This window comes from Mus musculus, chromosome 15 (genome assembly GCF_000001635.26).
Source record: "Mus musculus strain C57BL/6J chromosome 15, GRCm38.p6 C57BL/6J".
In the NCBI taxonomy this organism is placed as follows: Eukaryota; Metazoa; Chordata; class Mammalia; order Rodentia; family Muridae; genus Mus; species Mus musculus.
This window is the reverse complement of record NC_000081.6, coordinates 103056436-103075382: the sequence shown is the minus strand read 5'-3', so window position 1 is coordinate 103075382 and position 18947 is coordinate 103056436. Positions and strand designations below refer to the sequence as shown.

At 46.9% G+C, this 18947-nt stretch overlaps 1 long non-coding RNA gene across 2 annotated transcripts in view; it reads left to right on the top strand.

The window, feature by feature from the left end:
• The first annotated feature begins 14827 nt into the window (after window positions 1–14827).
• The window catches only part of Gm30528, a 33749-nt gene continuing 29629 nt past the window's right edge, over window positions 14828–18947 (top strand). Inside the window, exon 1 of one of the 2 annotated variants that reach the window (XR_384510.4) lies at window positions 14828–15010. This is a non-coding gene — a long non-coding RNA (predicted gene, 30528). Of the gene's footprint in view, window positions 16034–18947 lie in introns of both variants that reach the window. The other variant, XR_384508.4, reaches the window with a different exon arrangement.

The window sequence follows — 18947 nt, the reverse complement described above, 5'->3', positions numbered from 1 at the left end:
AGCTAGGAGCCAGGTGTGTTTATTGAGCTTTGATAGAGTAACGTTCTATAGGCTGTGGCTCCCAGGAGCCTGGGGCCATCCTAGCACTGTAAATAATCATGGCACTAAGTACCCAGTTACACCAAGGGGAAGCTGGTCTTCCAGTGGGAAACCTGAGAATGTGGTCCAGGGGAGGAGGAATGGATGGGGGAGGGGGGCACTGGAGAGAGAGTTCTGGAACCGTCACCCCCTGCTCTTCATGTAGACCCACAAGCTGTGATAGATGCTCTTCTGGAGTGGTGGATGCCATTTCAAGTGAAATGTTTATAGGGAACAAGCGTGATTTAAATGACTTGGCTGATAAACACGCGCCAGATAGAGAGTGAGGGCAAGGCGACAGAGTAAGGAATCAAAGGCCCGGAGGCCCCCAGTGTTAAGTAGCTGTCTGAAACTCCGCTCAAACACACCCACACCAGCTTTGCTCTTAACATGTTTTTAAGAGCTGGTTATGATTTCCTCCAGGGCGGCTCAGATTAGGACTGGAGTGGAGCCCCCAGCTGAGCGCCTTCAATAACTGTCCATCATATCCTCTTTAGAGAGGCAGCCGCCTCCCCTGACTTGGGAGCCTGTGGCTGGGCTGGCTTCAAGGCTGCTTCTGCTCTTCTGTCAAACTGCTCCTGCTCCTAGGCAGCAGTGCAGAGTCTCTGTGGTCCTGGCTGGACTCTGCTCTAGGTGTTGGGGTGGCCCTGGGGCTGGTAATTGAGCACACCTTCCCAGAGTTTTAGCCTTTCATATACACTGCAGAGGACGAGAGAGAAGTGCCCATTGACCCCAGCGTCCTTCCAGCTGGAGCTGCCACTCTTGTCCAAGCCACCATTTCTTATTTGGGTTCCCATGGTCACCTTTCCACCTGTCTGTATCTTCTAACACCCCTGGCAGACCTTTAATATTCATTAGATACCTGTTTGTTCTCTAAGGAAAGACAGAAAAGGTGTGGATCTGAATGGGGTAGGGAGTTGGGGGTAGGAGGAAATCATAATCAGAATATATTGTATGAAGAAAAATCTTTAAAAAAAATTTATTTTCTTTGTAGTCCTGCCTGTTCTGGAGCTCACTCTGTAGATCAGGTTGGCCCCAAACTCAGAGATCCACCTGCCTCTGCCTCCGGAGCATGGGGAACAGAGGTGGGCATCACCACTGCCTGGCAAGGAAATCTATGGTTTTTTTTCTTTCTTTTTTAGAAAATGTATTTATTCACTTTACATCCCTCCCCCATTTCCCCCTCTCCTCCTCAGAGAAGGGGAACTCCTACTTGGGTACCACCCCACCTTGAGACATCTAGTCACAGTAGGCCTAGACACATCCTCTCCCAGTGAGGCCCGATCAGGCAGCCCACCTAAGGGAAGGGGATCCAGTGGCAGGCAACAGAATCAGAGACAGCCCCTGCTCCAATTGTTAGGGGACCCACATGAAGACCAAAATGCACATCTGCAATAAATGTGTAGGGAGCTTAGGTCCAGCCCCTGCAACGCTCTTTGGTTGATGGTTTGGTCTCAGTGAGAAAATGTATTTTTAATTTTTAAAAAAAGGAACATTTTAAACCTGAATTCTAATGGTTCTCATTTCTGATTTTTACTGATGGTAAATAGTGATGCCCCTCAGTTAGTCTCTATTACTTCAAATCGCCTTCATTACCTCAGAGAGGCAATCCCCATACTCTCCTTGCTCACTCTTTTCCATCCACAAATTTTCCAGGATGCTCTGACCTCTGGATCTTTGCACTGGCTTTTATGTCCTCCAGGAGTGCTCTGGTCACACTATTTGTGAGGCTCACCGGTCTTTCCTCTCTGAGTCTTTGTGCGAATGCTCTGTTCTTTTTTTTTTTTTTTTTTTAAAGATTTATTTATTTATTATATGTAAGTACACTGTAGCTGTCCTCAGACACTCCAGAAGAGGGCATCAGATTTCATTACGGATGGTTGTGAGCCACCATGTGGTTGCTGGGATTTGAACTCGGGACCTTCGGAAGAGCAGTCACTGCTCTTAACCACTGAGCCATCTCGTCAGCCCCCTTTATATATATATATATATATGTAAGTACACTGTAGCTGTCACACACCAGAAGAGGGAGTCAGATCTCCTTAGGGATGGTTGTGAGCCACCATGTGGTTGCTGGGATTTGAACTCAGGACCTTCGGAAGAGCAGTCGGGTGCTTTTACCTGCTGAGCCATCTCACCAGCCCCACGAATGCTCTGTTCTTAATAAGACCACATAAAGTACTGCTAAAAGTCAGCAGGGTTCCCCTATCCTGGTGCCTCTTTCCCCACACTTACTTCTTTTCTCTAGCATGTAATCAGTGTTTTAAAAATTCATACATTTTTATTTCATTTAGGTCTCACTATGTAGTCCTGATTGTCCTGGATCTCACTATGTAGATCATGCTGGCCTCAAATTCACAGAGATCCTCCTGCTTCTGCCTCCTACATGCTGGAACTGAAAGTGTGCACCACTATACCCAGCAATACATTTATTTGTGTGTGTGTGTGTGTGTGTGTGTGTGTGTGTGTGTGTGTGTGTGTGTGTGTGAGAGAGAGAGAGAGAGAGAGAGAGAGGGAGAGAGAGAGAGAGAGAGAGAGAGAGAGAAACACTGAGTCTCCCAAGATGATCATCTTCTCCCCAGGGGCATAATAAAAGGCCAAAGATTACATCTGAAGATTGAAGTTAAATATCCCCTGCCAACAATGTGACAGGTAGTGAAGAGTACCCTGGGGCCTGGCTCTGATCCACAGGACTTGGCTAAGTGTAAATCTCATCCAGGTAACACAGGGTCTCTGGGGAAAAAGATTTGGGTAGTCCAGTATGGAGAAGCCTGGATCTCAAGCATACACCCTAGCAAGGATTCTGGGCCCTCAAGTCAGGAACCGTGTTCTTTCTCCTGCCCTTCTTAAGATGGGGAGGCAATTTGGAAATTTTAGTTTAATGATACCCTACCCATCCACCTGTATTTACCACTGTCACCTCTACCCAAACATTAGAGCTCAGTGCAGCTTTTCAGTGACTTCAAGATTCAACTCAATAAAAAACTGTTTGGAGAGTTATCCAAGACAGTGGCCACGGTGGTTATGATGGAGAGAGGTCCTGGGCTGCCTTGAATCCTCACTTACTTGCCATTGTATAAATTTTAATAGTTTATTTTTAATTTATGTGCATTAGTGTTTTATCTGCAGGAATGTATGTATGTATGTATGTATGTATGTATGTATGTATGTATGTGTAAGGATGTCACACCCCCCTGGAACTGGAGGTACAGACAGTTGTGAGCTGCCATGTGGGTGCTAGGAATTGAACCCAGGTCCCATGGAAGAACAGCCAGTGCTCTTAAATGCTGAGCCCATGTTATAACTTTTGATGCCTTTTGAATTTTGAAACATGTTTGTATAGTTCCTATTCAAAAAATTATTAAAACCAGATAAAAGCAATGAGAAGAAAAGCAAAAGTGTGAATTTATACCTTATCCAGTCCCTTCTTTTCCCAGATCCCTAGAGGGGACAAGGGTGGTGGATATCACACAGCATTTAAGGTTGTCAAAGGTCTGGGGACTGGATATCTGGACCTCAGAGTTAGCTCTCTCTCTCTTTCTCTGTCTGATCTTCAGTGACCTGTCCTGCTCATTGACTTGCCCATGTTATTTGCAGAACTGTATATCTACTCTGGATTAATCTTCCATGACTGGTTTTTAAAGGCGTGCATCTTAAACCTCATTTTTCTCAGCAAGTTATCTCTTGAGCAACTCACTTCTGTACCACCCAGGTACAGAAGTGAGTTGCTCAAGAGATAACTTGATACAGGTCTGATAGTTTCTTCCTGTTGTCCTTGCCTTTTTCCCTTCTAACACCCTCTAGTCTCAAACTGCTCTTCCACGGAAACTTGGCCTGGCTCCAGACAAGACATGTGACCTTGAGTCAATCAGTTAACCTTTGTGTGTCTCTGTTCCCAGCCTCTCGTTGAGGATTCTGATCGTTCCTCTGGGGTTCTTTATTCATCCATTTGTACGAGCACATATTCTATGCCAGACACTGAGCATGGCACTGGACAGCACAGCAGACAATGTATGTGAAGTTAATCCAAAGACACAGAGTCATTGCCAAGGCCTCTTGCTGACACCTGCTCTGGATACAGTGTCAATAGTGGCACAAATGACCTACAAGACTGAATTACACTGATACTACTAGCTGAATCTTCAGTCTGGGGCTGTGGATGTATCCACATGCCAAACCCTCTCTCTGTACCTCTTTCTGGGAGCTGGGCTTGAACAGGCCATAGGAAACAAAGTTGCTCATGGCCTAAGCCTCCACCCCAGATCTCCCTGGAACTGATACAGAAACTAAGATGCTGGAGTTAGAAACTCACATTGTACCCCAGAAGAAAAGAACCTCCTATAGGACAACCATCCTGACTTGAGTAGCAAACACTTGTTTCAGAGAAGATAGAACTTCAGATTTCCTGGTGACAGGAATCCCTACCTGCCTGACTACCTAAGACAAAGTTAGCCACCTGGGTGAACAGGCACTGTAGAGAAAGTGGCTGTGTTTCATGGCAAGACCCTACATTAAGGTGGTAATGTTGGGCTATGGCGGAGGAAGGATTGGGTTTAGACAGAAGCAAGCACTTCTGACTGTCAGCGAGTGGTTGTGGAGGCCATCGGGAGCTGCTCAGGCACTGTGTTCCAGGAGGAAGGAGTAGTGATAAGATTATCTATGAATTGAAAAGGATTTGGGGACTCCATCATATTGTAAAGCCAGTGATGACTGAGGAGGAAGCCAGAGAGAAGCCAATCATCTACATGGACAGGGACCAAGTATCTGGAGCCCCCTGGCTGGCATAATGTCTCACACGGAGCTGTGTGGAGAGTCTCACTAAAGCCTTCCCTTGAGCCATGGTGAAAGCTCTAAGCTTTGGTGCCTGCTACTCATCAGGAACCAACCAAATATTTTGGTGAGTGGATGGATGTGGACAAATATTTACAAGCAGGTGTTATACTTATTCATCTGAGGGGTAAAATATAGCAGCATGCCAGGTATATGGCTGAACAAACCCCAGTTAGCAGGTTAGATGGAAGCGATCCTGGAAATAAGCTACGATTCTGAGCAATGGAATAGATCATGTGGTGGCTTGGGAGCATGTAGTTATAGGAGCTGCTTCAAAGCTACACAGAAAGTGGCTCCACACTGTGGGACTTGGATGCTCTTCTTCAACCTCCAGCTGTATTTCAACTCTCAGAACCAGCAGCTTCTGGGGAAGGGGGAACTGATCAGTCAGCCCCTGGACCCAGCCCAAAGCAGATACGTAAAACATAGTGGTTTGAAGAAACTTATGAGTCAGGGTCAAATGCTAACCCAGCCATCAGCTGGAGTGGGTCTGTAGGTGTGGAATGCACTTCCCTGGGTCTGATTCTTCATCTCTAAAACTAGGGGTGCCAGTGAATGGAGAAGAATTATCTGTAAGGTGTTTGCTGCCTATGACAATCTGGCTCAGGCTGACTTTCAACTCCTTATTTTCCTGCCTCAGCCTCCTGAGTGCCAGGGTTACTTGAGTACTTATCCATGCTGGGGAGACTATTTTCCAGCTCTTGAGAGTCTCTCTACCTTCTTCCCCCCCCAACCCCCCACTGCTATTGCTTTCAGCCTCTCCTCTGCCTCTCTGCCTCTCAGCCTCTCTGCCCCAAGAGGCTTTGGGGCTGTTTCTTCCCCTCTGCTCCAGTTGGTTTTCTTCCCAGAGCTCCCTGTTTTCTGAGCATTTTCCTTTCTCTCCTGAGCCTCTCCAGCACCGAGGATGTGGAGGCTGGGAACTGGGAGCTCTTGAGGACTTCTTTCTATGTTCCTGCAGCTTGCAGTGCCCGCCCCTGCCCAGTGCAACCGGCTCATAACCGTTGCGGCACTGTGCCCTGGGCAGGGCTAATGCGATCTGGAAAGACCCTGGCGGGCGGCGGGCAGTCTGGCCTGAGCGTCCTGGGCCGTGCTGATGGATGGTCCCCTGACAGTAATCGCAGAATGAGGACTTGCTGGCGACGCTCTCGCCCGAGGCCCCGCTGTTTGGCCAGCCCAGGAGTCCCTCCCTTGCCCCTCCTCCTAACTCCCAGGCGTTCTCAGATCTCTGGGTTTAGGAGTGCCTCCTGCTTCCAGGCTAGGTCAATCTAGCCCCTCCTTGCCCTCTCGCTCAAGATTCTGACCTCTGTTTTGTAATCTTCCTTGGATCCACTCATAATCTGTAATTCTGAACGAACTACTTAATCTTCCCCAACCTCAGTTTCCCCTTTTGCGCAATGAGAAATAGTGGTTATTTATAGCTTGAGTGGAGAATATTGAGAACACAGGAGAAAATGCTGAGAAAAATCGTCACTCTCCCTGAAGAATTGACTTTTATTTGTAGTTTACAGTGCTCAGAATAATCTGAGCTAAATATATGAGGACGAGTGGGTATTTACACAGTAGTTGCTTCTATGCATACATGCTCATCATACTTTTAGACTAAACAGATACACTAGAAAACAAGAGAGCAATATCGGTAGTGCTTCGACACCTCAGAGCAACACTGGGTACAGGTTTTCCTCAGTAGGACTCCTTATTTTATTGAGGCCCACCTACTAGACTCTCAGTCTGAACTCAGTGTTGAGACCCTCAGCATCCATAAGGCAAGGAGGAGCTAAAAAGGAGGATCCACTTTGGGGAGGTATTCTGGGATCATTCCCCAGCAACTGTCAAATTGCTTAGGTTTGAAGTTCTCCCATTCCTCCACCCCAGGGGAGCCCCCCTTGGGCACCACCCTTGGGGAGTGGAGAGACTGGGAGATCCAGACCAATTACACTTTGGAGAGCACACCAGACGCCTGCTCATTCTCTTTTAACCTTTCCCTCTCCTCAGAACCAAATTGAGTTAGTCTTGAGTTTTGATTTAATTCCCCAAATGGAGTCCTAATCTGCTTAGTGTCCTTTTTCCAAGTCATGGGTTTGAAGTGTGTGTGGTGAGGTAATGAAAGAGCAGCTCTGTGGCTTCTGCAAAATTCACACACTCATGTCCCAAATGCCAAAGAACAAGAGACACCGTGGCCCTGGGGGGAGGGGTGACGGTGACCTCAGCATGGCCCTGAGGTGGTGCTGGTAATAATAACCTCAGCAAATATTTATTGGGCAGGACTGAGCTGAACACTCTATATGCACTCTGCTCATTGAATTCTCACGAGTGCCTTCCAAGTCAGTGTCCCTCACATCCCCAATTTAGAGATGAAAAAAACTGAGGCTCAGACTGAGCCTTGAGCCTGAGGCTTCTTAGTTGTTACACTGTATCCCAGAGCTGTTTAGTAACTGACAGAACCTATGTTTGAAACTACAGTTAGATAGCAGATCTGTGTTCTTAACTACTTCATCCTGTGACCCTGGGCAAGACATATAGCTTCAAGGTGCTCAGTTCCTTCGCTTTCCAAACACTGATAATAACCAGAAAGAAGAAGAAGACACTCCCTGAATAGTGCTGTTGATAAGGTGAGATAAGACATTTACCAACCTGGCAGCATTCGATAGACTGTTACATAAGCATAGGTTGGGGGATGGGTGTCGAAGGAAGGATGCAATGCAACTAACGATGAACTGTTATCATTGATAATGAGAGCCCTACAAACTAAAAAACTGCTATGCCTGCTTAACAGATGAAGAAACTAGGTTTCAGGTGAATGAAGGCCTAAAGCCATTGTGTTAATGAATAGCAGAACAAAACTTGTCTCCAAACATGGGGCTCTTGAATTCCAAAGCTGCAGCTCCTAGTGCCCCCAGGGTCACCAGGCACTGGCCTCTCCTGGTGAGGTCAGGACAGAGGCCAGCAATCCCAAATCGCATCATCTACCACCTGTGACCTGATTTTCTCCAGGTGAGCAATGTTTTCCTAACAGGACAAGAGAAATCAATAAAGCTGCAAAACAGACAGTCCCCTCCCCGAGGCTGATACAGGGGATCCTCGGCAAGTCCTACCCACACACACCCCCTTGTTTCTCAGTGCTCAAGTTTGTGGCCATTAAATAGAAAAGGAGAAAGTTTGAGCCAGGCATGAAATATTTATTAGTTAATTACAATATGCAGATTCTGTTCCAAGGAGTGATTTATCTTTTTGGAAATATAAGAAAAGATCCTGGGAATGTGTATCCTAATTGCTGGGCCTATTATTGTAGCAACCAGGTAGAAACACCATTTACTATACAAGAGCACATTTCCCTACTCCAGAAAGAAGCTGTCTCAGCCTCTGCCACTGGTAACTGGGGACCACGTGCTTTTCTGATGAGCAAGGAATACTAAGAGGTTAATTTGCCCATTCCTCTGTCTCTTCCTGGAGTGGTTCCTGTCTAAATCCTAATAAGTGCAGGAAATGAAAAAGATGAGAGTGTCTGGAAAATCTAGAATCTCAAGAAAAGTGAATCTGAAGTGACTGGGCTACCAGTGAAACACAATAGCCAGAATCCAGAGTAGGGGCCTTCATCCTCCTATATCCCTTCCTCAGACATGCCTCAACTTCAGGCCAAACATTAGCATCTCATGGGGGGTGGTTTAAAGTTTTTTCCCAAATGTATCATCATACTTTAAGCCAACCAGATTAGAATTTCAAGAGGTGGGGTCCAGGCACTAGGGGTTTTTTTTGTTGTTGTTGTTTATTTTGTTTTTGAGCCCCCCATTTCCTAGGTGTTTCAATGTACAAGCCAAAGTTGAGACCTTGTATAGCTACAATAATAATATGGCTCTCTTGCAAAAGAGCCCTACCTATCTGCAAAACCGTGTCATTTTTATCCCATACTCTCGGGTGCTACAGGAGGCAATACCTTTATTCTTATTGGAATCCGGAGAGCAACATTTTCTCTTTTCCTGAGAAGCTTCTGATATTAATAACCACCATTTATCAAGCCCCTGGCGCATGCTTGGATCTATGCAAATACAATTTAATTTAATCTGTGCAACAGCTCTAAGGCCAGTGGATATACCCATTTTAGGGATGATTCAGAAAAGCTAACTTATTTGCCTACGCAGTTATACAACCAGCAAGTAGCAGCTCTGGGATTTGAATCCAAAACCTATGTTTTAGCCACTGTATTATTATCCTGCATTTCTGTTTCTCAAAGCTGGGAGGAAAGGGCTTCAGTGGCATCATCTGAAAGGCCTAGGGGATGTCTTAGGAGTGGGAAAGAAAAGTAAACGGGGTGTAAAAAGGTTTGGATTGGGGTGGGAGTATAAGCAGATAGTGTAACAGGAAGAGTGGGAAAGACCTAAGAGGAACATGGGACAGGATGAGGTCCATGAAGAAGGATGGGATAAGCAAGCATATACATGGAACACTCACAGCAATGGCTGCAGAAACAGCTGGCTGGTGTGGTCCAAGAATGGAGCTGGTAGCCAGAACACCCTAAGCAGTGAGTAGCAATGCCCATCATGGACTTGGTGGATGGAGAGGGGGAGGGACCATGGTCAGAGGAGGGGTCTTTGTGAGGCAGGCAGCAGTGAGGAATGCCCTTCCCGCCATGAATACTAAGGGCAAGAAGAAGAGAAAGAGCTAGAGGGGGTTGGGTGATGTTTAGCCGCTGAGGTGATTAATGGGGGTGAACGGAGGGTGAAACTCAACCGCTTTGGACAGAGATGATGGGGAATGGTTGTCCAGGAACAACAGTGCACTGTTTCATCGGGAAAGCCAATGTCCAGAGGAGGGGCCGTGGGGAGGACGCAGAGCACAGTTGCTCCTTCCCCTTTTCCTCAAGTCTATTTAGAATCAAACAGTATAAATAAACTAGCAAGCTCCAAGAAACCACCTGGACAATCATCCTACCTGCCTCTCTGGCAGGACCAAGAAAGGCTGGGGTAGCTAAGGGAAAGAGCAGGTGAGTTTGGGGATGGGGTGACTCCAGGGATCACCCCACGAATGGAATGAAGTGGCTGGTCTACTGACTCCTCTGACTAGACAAATCCTGAGAGACATATGGGATTGGGTCCCTAACTGATCTTTGGAAATCACCTTGTGTTAGAGCCAGCCTGGTCTCAGGCATGTAGGAAAACCTCCTCGACTCTGTGAAAGAGAGCAAAGAGTTGGGGAACCCAGATGGAGGGTTTCCCCTGGTCCTAATCTCAGGGTACAGAATGGAGGAACAGGTGAGCCACTCTGGTCATTTATTCTTCATTTATTCATTTCTTTGAGGCAGGGTCTCTCTACATAGTCCCTGCTGTCCTGGAACTCACTATGTAGACTAAGCTGGCCTCGAACTCACAGAAATCCATCTGCCTGCCTCTCCACTTCCTGTGTGCTGGGATTAAAGGTGTGCATTGCTTATTTCTCAACTCTCTGTGTCTCTAGGTGTATCTGTTAGGAGCTGCCTCTCTTCAACTGCATTTCCAAAGGAGAGGAGAGGAGAGGAGAGGAGAGGAGAGGAGAGGAGAGGAGAGGAGAGGAGAGGAGAGGAGAAGATAGGAGAGGAGAGCAGAGGAGAGGAGAGGAGAGGAGAGGAGAGGAGAGGAGAGGAGAGGAGAGGAGAGGAGAGAAAGGCATGAATAAACTCATGTTAGTGAAGGTGAGCCAAACTTAGATGAAAATTATCATGGAGATTTCTTCCCTCTCTAGGCACTCCCTATCCCCAGTCATTGGAAGTCAAGGTTAGGGGTGAATCTAGAGAGAGGGAGGTAGAAAAAAAAGGCTACATGTATATTCAGGGACCCTAGAAGGTGAGAGAAAGCAGCATTTCCTCAAGCTGGGGAGACAGAACACCTACTCTTGTCCCAGATATCCTGCCACCTGGCTTTCATTCCTAGTTCCTCAGAGTTTCACCAACCCGCTTTTCCAGTTGGACTCTCACCCCAGTCACTACTTTGTTCAGAAGCATGGTGGAATCTCAGTATTGTGCACAAATACTAAGTGAGGTGAGATATGACTCGGCTCTGTAATGAGGCAGCCATTCCACAAATGGCCAAGTTCAAGAGCTGCCTTCAAGAGGAGCAAGGCCTCAGTTTGCTTGTTACAGAGGGCAAGGGCTAATGGAGGATGCCCTCTGCCCCCACAAAGAATAAGGAAATAAAGAGATCCATTGGAGAGCCATGATCACAACCAATGCTCTTAATTATGAATTAATAATTCATAATTATTTCAGATTTTCAGAGAGGCACAGGGTGCTGAAATTATCTCCCAGGTTGAACAGTTAGAGGTGGTAAGAAGGGGACCTCAGAGCAGCCATTATTGCCAAAGACCAGTAAGTTCACTTCTATGTTTCCCTTCCAGAACCTGGAAGAGAGTCATAAGTTTTCTTGGTCCCTGCTCCTAAGCTTCCAAATGCAATTCCACTCTGCATTTCTGTACTTCCTGAGGCCAAAGGGCTGTCCTTCCTAGAGACTTCAGAACCTAAGTTCTGAATTTCTGGCATTTGGTTCTCTGTTCTATGTTTCTTGCTTTGCTATTATATATAGGTTTCCTCAGAAGAAAGGCTGATGTCCCAGAGAGCTGTGTCTATCTTTCTGGCTCATCTCCCTCTCTTCTCCTTCTTCTTCTGCTATTATTATTATTATTATTATTATTATTAAAATGTTCACTGACATTTTCCCTACATATGTGTCTATGTGACTATGGGAGGGTGTCATATCCCCTGAAACTGGAGTGGCAGATAGGTGTGAGCTGTCCTATGGGCACTGGGAATTGAACCTGGGTCCTTTGGAAGAGCAGCCAGTGCTCTTCATCACTGAGCCATCTCTCCAGCCACCCTCTTCTCCCTTATTCTAAGGATTGCCAGTGATAAACCCTCTTCTTGTAGTGGAAGACCTATATAACAAAAGGTAAGGCCTATGTGATATGGAGGCTTTGGCTAGAATGTGGGCTTGAGGTGTTGTTTCTGATTTCCTGTGAAGACATCTACAGAGTTAGGGCCATGGCTAGACAACAGACTGATTGCCTAGCATGCATAAGGTCCTAGGTTCTACCCCAAGTAGTGAGGCATACCAACATGAAACCCTACTCTCTCCTCTTATTCTTTCAAATTCCCACACTAACCGACTTAATATATAAATAAAAACAGGGATGACAGGTTTTGTGTAGCTGCTAAACTGGTCTTGAACTCCTGATCTTTCTGCCTCTATTTCCCAAGTGCTGGGATTTGGGTGTGCCATTAGGCTTTTGAAATACCTTAAAGAACCTCAAACTGGGGGCAGTGGGATGGCACTTGCCTCCAAGCCTAATGACCTGAGAACCACATGATGGAAGGAGAGACCTACGTATTCTCTCGATCTCTTTCCTCCACATGGACATATACATACGTGCATATATACACACACACAAACACATGCACACATACATACTAAATAGATAGATTTATAGATAGTTATGTTTAAAACAATTTTGAAGAACATCAAAGAGCCACTGGATGGGGTCCTTACAGTAGAGGGCCTTCTCTCTCAGAGAAGGAAGGAGTTCTTGCTCTTCCAAAGAGCAGCAGCAGACCTAAAGGGTCCTCTCTCCATCAGGAGATACTGTAGCTACCAAGGTGCTGCTACCTCCTCTAAAGTGTCAGAAGGAAGAACTGGATTATAGGGATTGGCTCCTAGACCAAGAGGATCTGGAGTTAGAAAGGATTTTCAAGATTGGGGAGAGAATGCTTGCCTAGCATTGATGAAGGCCTGGGTTCAATCCCGGGCATTACATTGAACCAGGTATGGTAGCACACACCTGTAAAGCCAGCCAGCAAGAGGATTTGGAACTCAAAACCATCCTTGGCTACATAAGGAGTTGTAAGAAACATAGGGAAGCAGGGTCCAGTCCCAAGCCCCATCAGTCACAGAAAACATTAAGTGCACAGCATAACCCCAAATTCCCACATCAGAGAATTTAAAATTATCTTCATCTTTTGAGTCAGGGTCTTTTGTAGCCTCAGTTGGTCTTGAACTCCCAATGCTCTTTCTTGCCTCCTTTTGGCCTTTCTAGTGAAACATCCTTCTCCTGCATTTGTATTAAATATATGTCTCAGGCTGAGCCTGCACTAGGATGGAGTCAGTTGGAACAAGGGATCCAGAAATGTCTTTGCCTACATCTGTGAGTAGAGTGGACTTGATGATGCCCAGTTTCCCAGGTCTCACTTGGGCATCCACCATCACTGGGCAACAGGCAGCCCTGCTGGCTTCCCTCTTAGCTGGCCCACTTTGGTCTCTAGAGGAGACTAGCTTAGGGATGGTAACCCAAGCCAATACATAATTTACTGAGGAAACACGAAATTGCCCCCCTCCCCTTGTCTGTACCTTTGGCCTCTAACTATGAAATCTTTAAACTCATTCCCAGATCCCCTACTCGTGACTCCCTCCAACCCCTTCACAAGCATACCATACAAATACTGGATAGAAAGAAAGAGAGAGAGAGAGAGAGAGAAAGAAAGAAAGAAAGAAAGAGAAAGAAATGTAGGGGAACAAACCTTCCTGACCTATCACTTTACAGTTTACTCCACCTGCAACCTTTGTCGTCCCCCCCCCCATTTTTTCTCTCCTGAGCGTCAGCTTTTCGCTTCTAAAAAAAAAAAAGAAAGAAAGAAAGAAAGAAAAAAAAACGAAGAAGAAGGAATTTTCAATAGTCCCACTTGTCAAGCGAAGACCATCTTTTAACCTTCAACAGCAGCGAAAGCCGTGTGAACTCTCGGTGAACCAAGATTGAAGTCATAAATCACGCGTACAAAGGCGGCTGCGGAGGCTGGCGCGGGCTGCTGCACCTTTAACGCTTTCTGGGGCTGACAGGCGGCGGCCCAGCTAAAGTTCACAGCGCCTGGGGAGGGCCCGCCTTGCTCCCCTCCCCCAGCCCAGCTCGGCCCGGTCCAGTCTGTCCGGCCCAGCCTGCACCCCTTGGCCACACTGCAGCAGGGAAGACCTTCCAGGCCGCATCTGTGCTTTCCCCCGCTCGTTCTGCAATATTTAAATAGGCAAACCGTTGTACATCGACAGAATAGTTCAGCTTTTTTTTTGGGGGGGGGGTCTTTGGCATTTTCTACAGGACCCCAAGAGATGGACCTTCAACTCCCCGGTCCTCCCTCTAGAACTGGCATCCTCCATCTCTGTCTATGCAGGCCCAATTATCCAGATCCTTGGGGTTCCAAGACAGCCTGAGTCATTGGAACTAGGAACACCTGGCTGAATCACGCCATGCAATTAGGTTTTCTTGTTGCTTTACATTTCCCTTCTTATTCGTTATCCATTTATTTTTTAAAGAGGACAGCGATTAGCCGCCCAACCGGGCGGAGTAGTTGAGGAGGGGGAAGGAAAAGCGAGCAAGGACTCTGTGTTCAGACCCTAGAGAAACCTCCAGACTCCGCTGGGCCGGGACTCCTTTCCTTTCCTCGGCATCCCAGCCTCCTCCTCCTCCTCCGCGGATTGTTTTTGCCCCCCTTCTCCCACTGTCCTCTCTTCGGTTTAATTAAAGTTCAGCGACTCCACTAGCTTCTCGAATTTCTTCCAGAACTCGGAAACCGGAACGCTGGGCGATCACGGGCTGAGCGGCCTCCCTCGTCTACCTCCGTGTGCCCGCCAAGGCCCTGCCACTCAGCCGCAGGTGTGCAGGCGGTTGGCCTGGGGACCAGAACTACCGCCCGGTCTGGGCAGGACCTCTAGGTTGGCTGCACAAAGTTTAGAGGTGGGCACACCCTGATCCAGCCACCTTGTTCCCCCAAAGCCCTCGCTGACTGATCTGATATGACAAAAGCTCGTGATGGATTTGGTATATGTTAATTCACAATGCCCTTTCCTCCAGAATTTAACTATAAGTTAATACACACCGGAAACCACGCGCATACACGCTCGTTAATGGGCTTAGGTATTAGCGAGTCCTAACGATGCATACAAATGTGCTCTGCGCTCTGTAGGCCCCTCAAGATTTATGGGCCTTGAGCTCTCTGAAGCTGTAAACAAGGAGAAAAAAAAGAAAGCGAGAGAGACTAGGGGAAAGAGACCGAGGCCTGACTCGCCCCTCCAGATTGTGGGAGAGAAGGGATTCTTAGGTATTTTCCTTTGCTTTGCAAGCTCTGTGTGTGGGATTGGACATTGGTCTGGGGGTGGTGTTCGGCCTGAATGCTGTGTGCGTGGGCAGCGTGTTGTTTGCCTTGCTGAAAGAGAAGGCCCGACTCCTTTGAATTGTTATGCAGGGGCTTTAAGGTAACAGAATTTGGTAGGTGCATACATGTGTGCACTTAGATACGTGTGCCCGTGCTTCGTGCGTGTGTGTGTGTGTGTGTGTGTGTGTGTGTGTGTGTGTGTGAGTGAACACGCACGGAGCGAACTCTCTTTGGGTGAGGCTGCAGTCTCCTAACCCCAGTGAACAAACCTCTAACAATCATAATAACAATAAATAACATAATAAAAAACAGTAATTAACAGCCCCTCTTTAGCAGGAGCGCAATAAAATACCAAAGGGGATACTTTGAAGAGGGAGCCGGGAAAGGTAGGAATCACTATCACAGACTCTAAAGGGAAAAAGACAAGGAAGTTAGCTTCCTTAAATGCTCTGTAAGGCCTGGGGCTTGGACCCCCTCTCTCCAGACGGGGTCATCTTGCCAAAGAACGGGAGGAAAATCTGGAAGCCACTCATTTCTGCTTTTTCTCTCTAGCTTGCTTTGTGCAAACAGAAAGGGGACCTTCATACATATGTGGGTGGTTAGTGGCTTTGGGGACTCTCTGGGAGCCCCTGCTTTTTAAAGAGGAGGCCAAACGTGCAGGGTCAATCAAAGGGGCAAAGATGAATGAGGCGTTAGCCGAAATCGGTTGGGCCACTGGGATACAGAAGTGCCGGGGAAGAGCAGCGGAGAGGGAAACAAAAAATATTTATGGCCGCCGGGGACTGGGAAGAGCCGCGGCGTGAGGCCGGAGCTCCTGTAGGCAGCTCCCGGGATGTTCCCTTCCTAGAGCCTTTTAAAAAAGCTAGGGCGCCTTGAAATTTTCTTTTCCGAAGTTGGAGCCAAGCGATTTCCATAAAGGAAGCGAAGACCGGGTCCGGATTCGTGCTATGTCTACCTCATTCTCTCCAGGTACAGCTTTCTGATCATTTTAGTAATTAATTATTTAGAAGGAAGTGGGGGTCAGAGGTGTACGGATAGGAAATCCGCGGGAAAGGAGGCCGCCCCACAGTTTCGGGTCTAACGAAAAACAACTGTGCTGAGGAAAAAAGATCAACAAGGAAAATATAAAAACAAACACCAGCCAACTTTTCAAAAGAGAGAAGAAAAGATTAAAATCGTATCAGTGAGCAGGAGAACTTCTCAAAGACTCGAGTCACAAACCTACCAGGCTGTTTGAATTCTTTTTCAACAACAGTGAACCATTTGGTCTGAAAGGAGCCGAGAGATGCATGATCCACTGAGTAACACTCAAACACTAAAGAATCCTTCCCGGCTTCCACAGATTTGAGCAACACAGGGCGGAGGACCCTGAGATAATCAACCCGATAAAATGGCAATGGAGCAAAATAAAACAAAACAGGTTAAAGCCAGAAAGCCAGAGCTATGCGCGGAGCTCACAGAAAGGCCCAGATCTGAATCGCAGTTGGCTGATGCCGAGGTGAGCTAGGCAAGGATCAAGCCCGGATTGCTCAAACCTCAACTTGGGCGACCCTTAGGCTCAGTGAGTTCTCAGGCCGGTTGGGCATGCCCTAGTAAAAGGGTTTGGAGCCAAAGAGGTGGCTAAAGGACTCAAGCCAGCTTTTTGTTTTTTGTTTTTTGTTTTTTTTTTCATTTTTTTCTCTTAGGCCTTTCCACCTGCCCAGGAGATGGATGCAGGGGTTTCTGTCCTGCGTTGGGAGCCTCCACTGTCTCCTACCCACTCCTGCTTGGCTCCCCAAAGTCTATCGACTTCTGACTCTCCATGTGGGGGACACTATTGCCCCAGTACTTTAGCCCCCTTCTCTGTGTGGTGTGGCCTTCTTCAGCAATGTCTTACAAAGAAGAAAGAACAGCTTGGAGTCATGTTTACATCTAGTTCTACGGATCCATTCACATCTGGAGAGTTTATTTATAACTCCCTCTATAACTCTCTCTGTTTGGAGGCACCGGTGGCTGTATTGACAGACGGATGTCTACAAAATATTGCTCTATCTCTAACCATACCTAAATGTGCCGTAGCTGTATTTACAGATTTATGCCTGAGGAGAATATAATTATTTCCATTGTATTTGTGCATATACAGTTACAGAAGCAGATTTATATATGGGAAAATATATGACTCTCTTATAGCCATCCAGCTTTATGGACATTTGATATCCTGACAGATTTATATCTCTGAGCAGCTATATAGATAAATGTATATTGTTAGAATTATGTAACAGGAGATATATACTTATTGATTGTGATACACAGTAGTTAGAGCATCCACTTAGAGCTGTATATGGCTGTGGGGATATTTCTATATTATTATCACTATATATAGGCATATCTATTTATAACCACACAGTTATAAAAATAGACGTAATTATAGTCCTATATGTACATGCTGCTATCTCTGTCTAGACTGTAGAGTTATAGACAATTTTTGAATATAACTCTGTAGAGATGTGTGTATGTATATAAGATGTAATTATCTCATGATGTGTGTGCATTGGGACTTAGGCCAGTCTATCTCTGAACAGGCATATTTATGTGTAGAGACTGGAGAGACTTGTTTGCTGATATAACTGCTGAGGGCTGACTAGAAAGCTAGGAAACTAGCTAGCAGAGTTCTTTCCTGAGGGAGGCTGGAATTATAAAAAGGGTCAACAGCCTAGAAGTGCTCAGGATGGAAGGAAATGGAGGTAATAGGGGCTTGGTTAAAACAGTCTCAGAGGAGAGAGGTAAACCCCAAACATCCACCAGAAGGTGAAGGTTGGATGCTGAGGGACTGTCATAGACAGATGTGGCCTAGGGTTTATGAGAGGATGGCGGCGAATATCCTGCCTCCCCACCCAGTGGTTCCCTTAACCGAAGGAGCAGGAAGCCCCTTTGGTTCCGCTGCTGGTACACTAAAGGCTGGCCGCTGTCTTGCCCCTGTGCTTCAGAGCCTTTCTTTTAAGCTCTAAATTTTGAATCTCAAAGAGTGGCCTTGAGAAATATGGGGAGGAACTGATTCAGAAGGGAGTCCCCACCACAACCTCTCCCCTCCCTACCTGCCTGATTTCTGGAAACAAAGCCAGAGGTCTAGAAAGCCCTAGTGAAGGACAATCTACCCAGCTTCACCTGGATCTCCAGGGTTCTGGATGTGTGGTTGGGACTGGGAGCCCCCATGATTCTAGGGGTGTACTTTGCAGTGGAAGGCTTGCTCGATTGGGTTTAGAGAAGGCTCCCCACGCTGGCCCCACAGACTAATTCTGCTTGGCCACTCTTTCTCCACCATTCTTTGCACTGGGGTCCAGGTCCAGCTCCCTAACACCCCTGTGTTAGTCCTTTTTGGGAAAAATGGTTTGAGGATGTAAAGGACATAGATCTAAGCCACATGGTCACATGGATGCTGCTCTCCTGCCAGCCCCCTTCCAAGCACCACTGAGTAAGGACTCCACAACTCTTCTAACACCCGTTATCCCAGGGGGAAAAGACAAACACACCCCAATTCATTTTCTTTAAACCACAGTTACAGATATCTTCCCCAAAGGTGTGAAAGGAGTCTTCCTGAACTAAAACGGGATAGCCAGTCTTGCCTCCAAACCTCTAGGATTCTAGGAAGGGAGTGGAGCTCCCTTGGCTGGGGTTAAGCACCCTGGCCAACCTCAGAAGGCAACCTCAGTACAACTCTGCCCACAGGACTGGGAACTGGTCCAAGGCAGGTCTGTTGTCTGTTGCTGGCAGAGTTCTCTTGTTCAATACATGCTCATTGAGTTACACAGAGTATGATCCGATCCACCCAACAAACAGCTCATCATTGCTCCACACCCCACTGTGGCCATCCTAGCTTAGCAGGCAACCAGCACCAGGGCAGGAG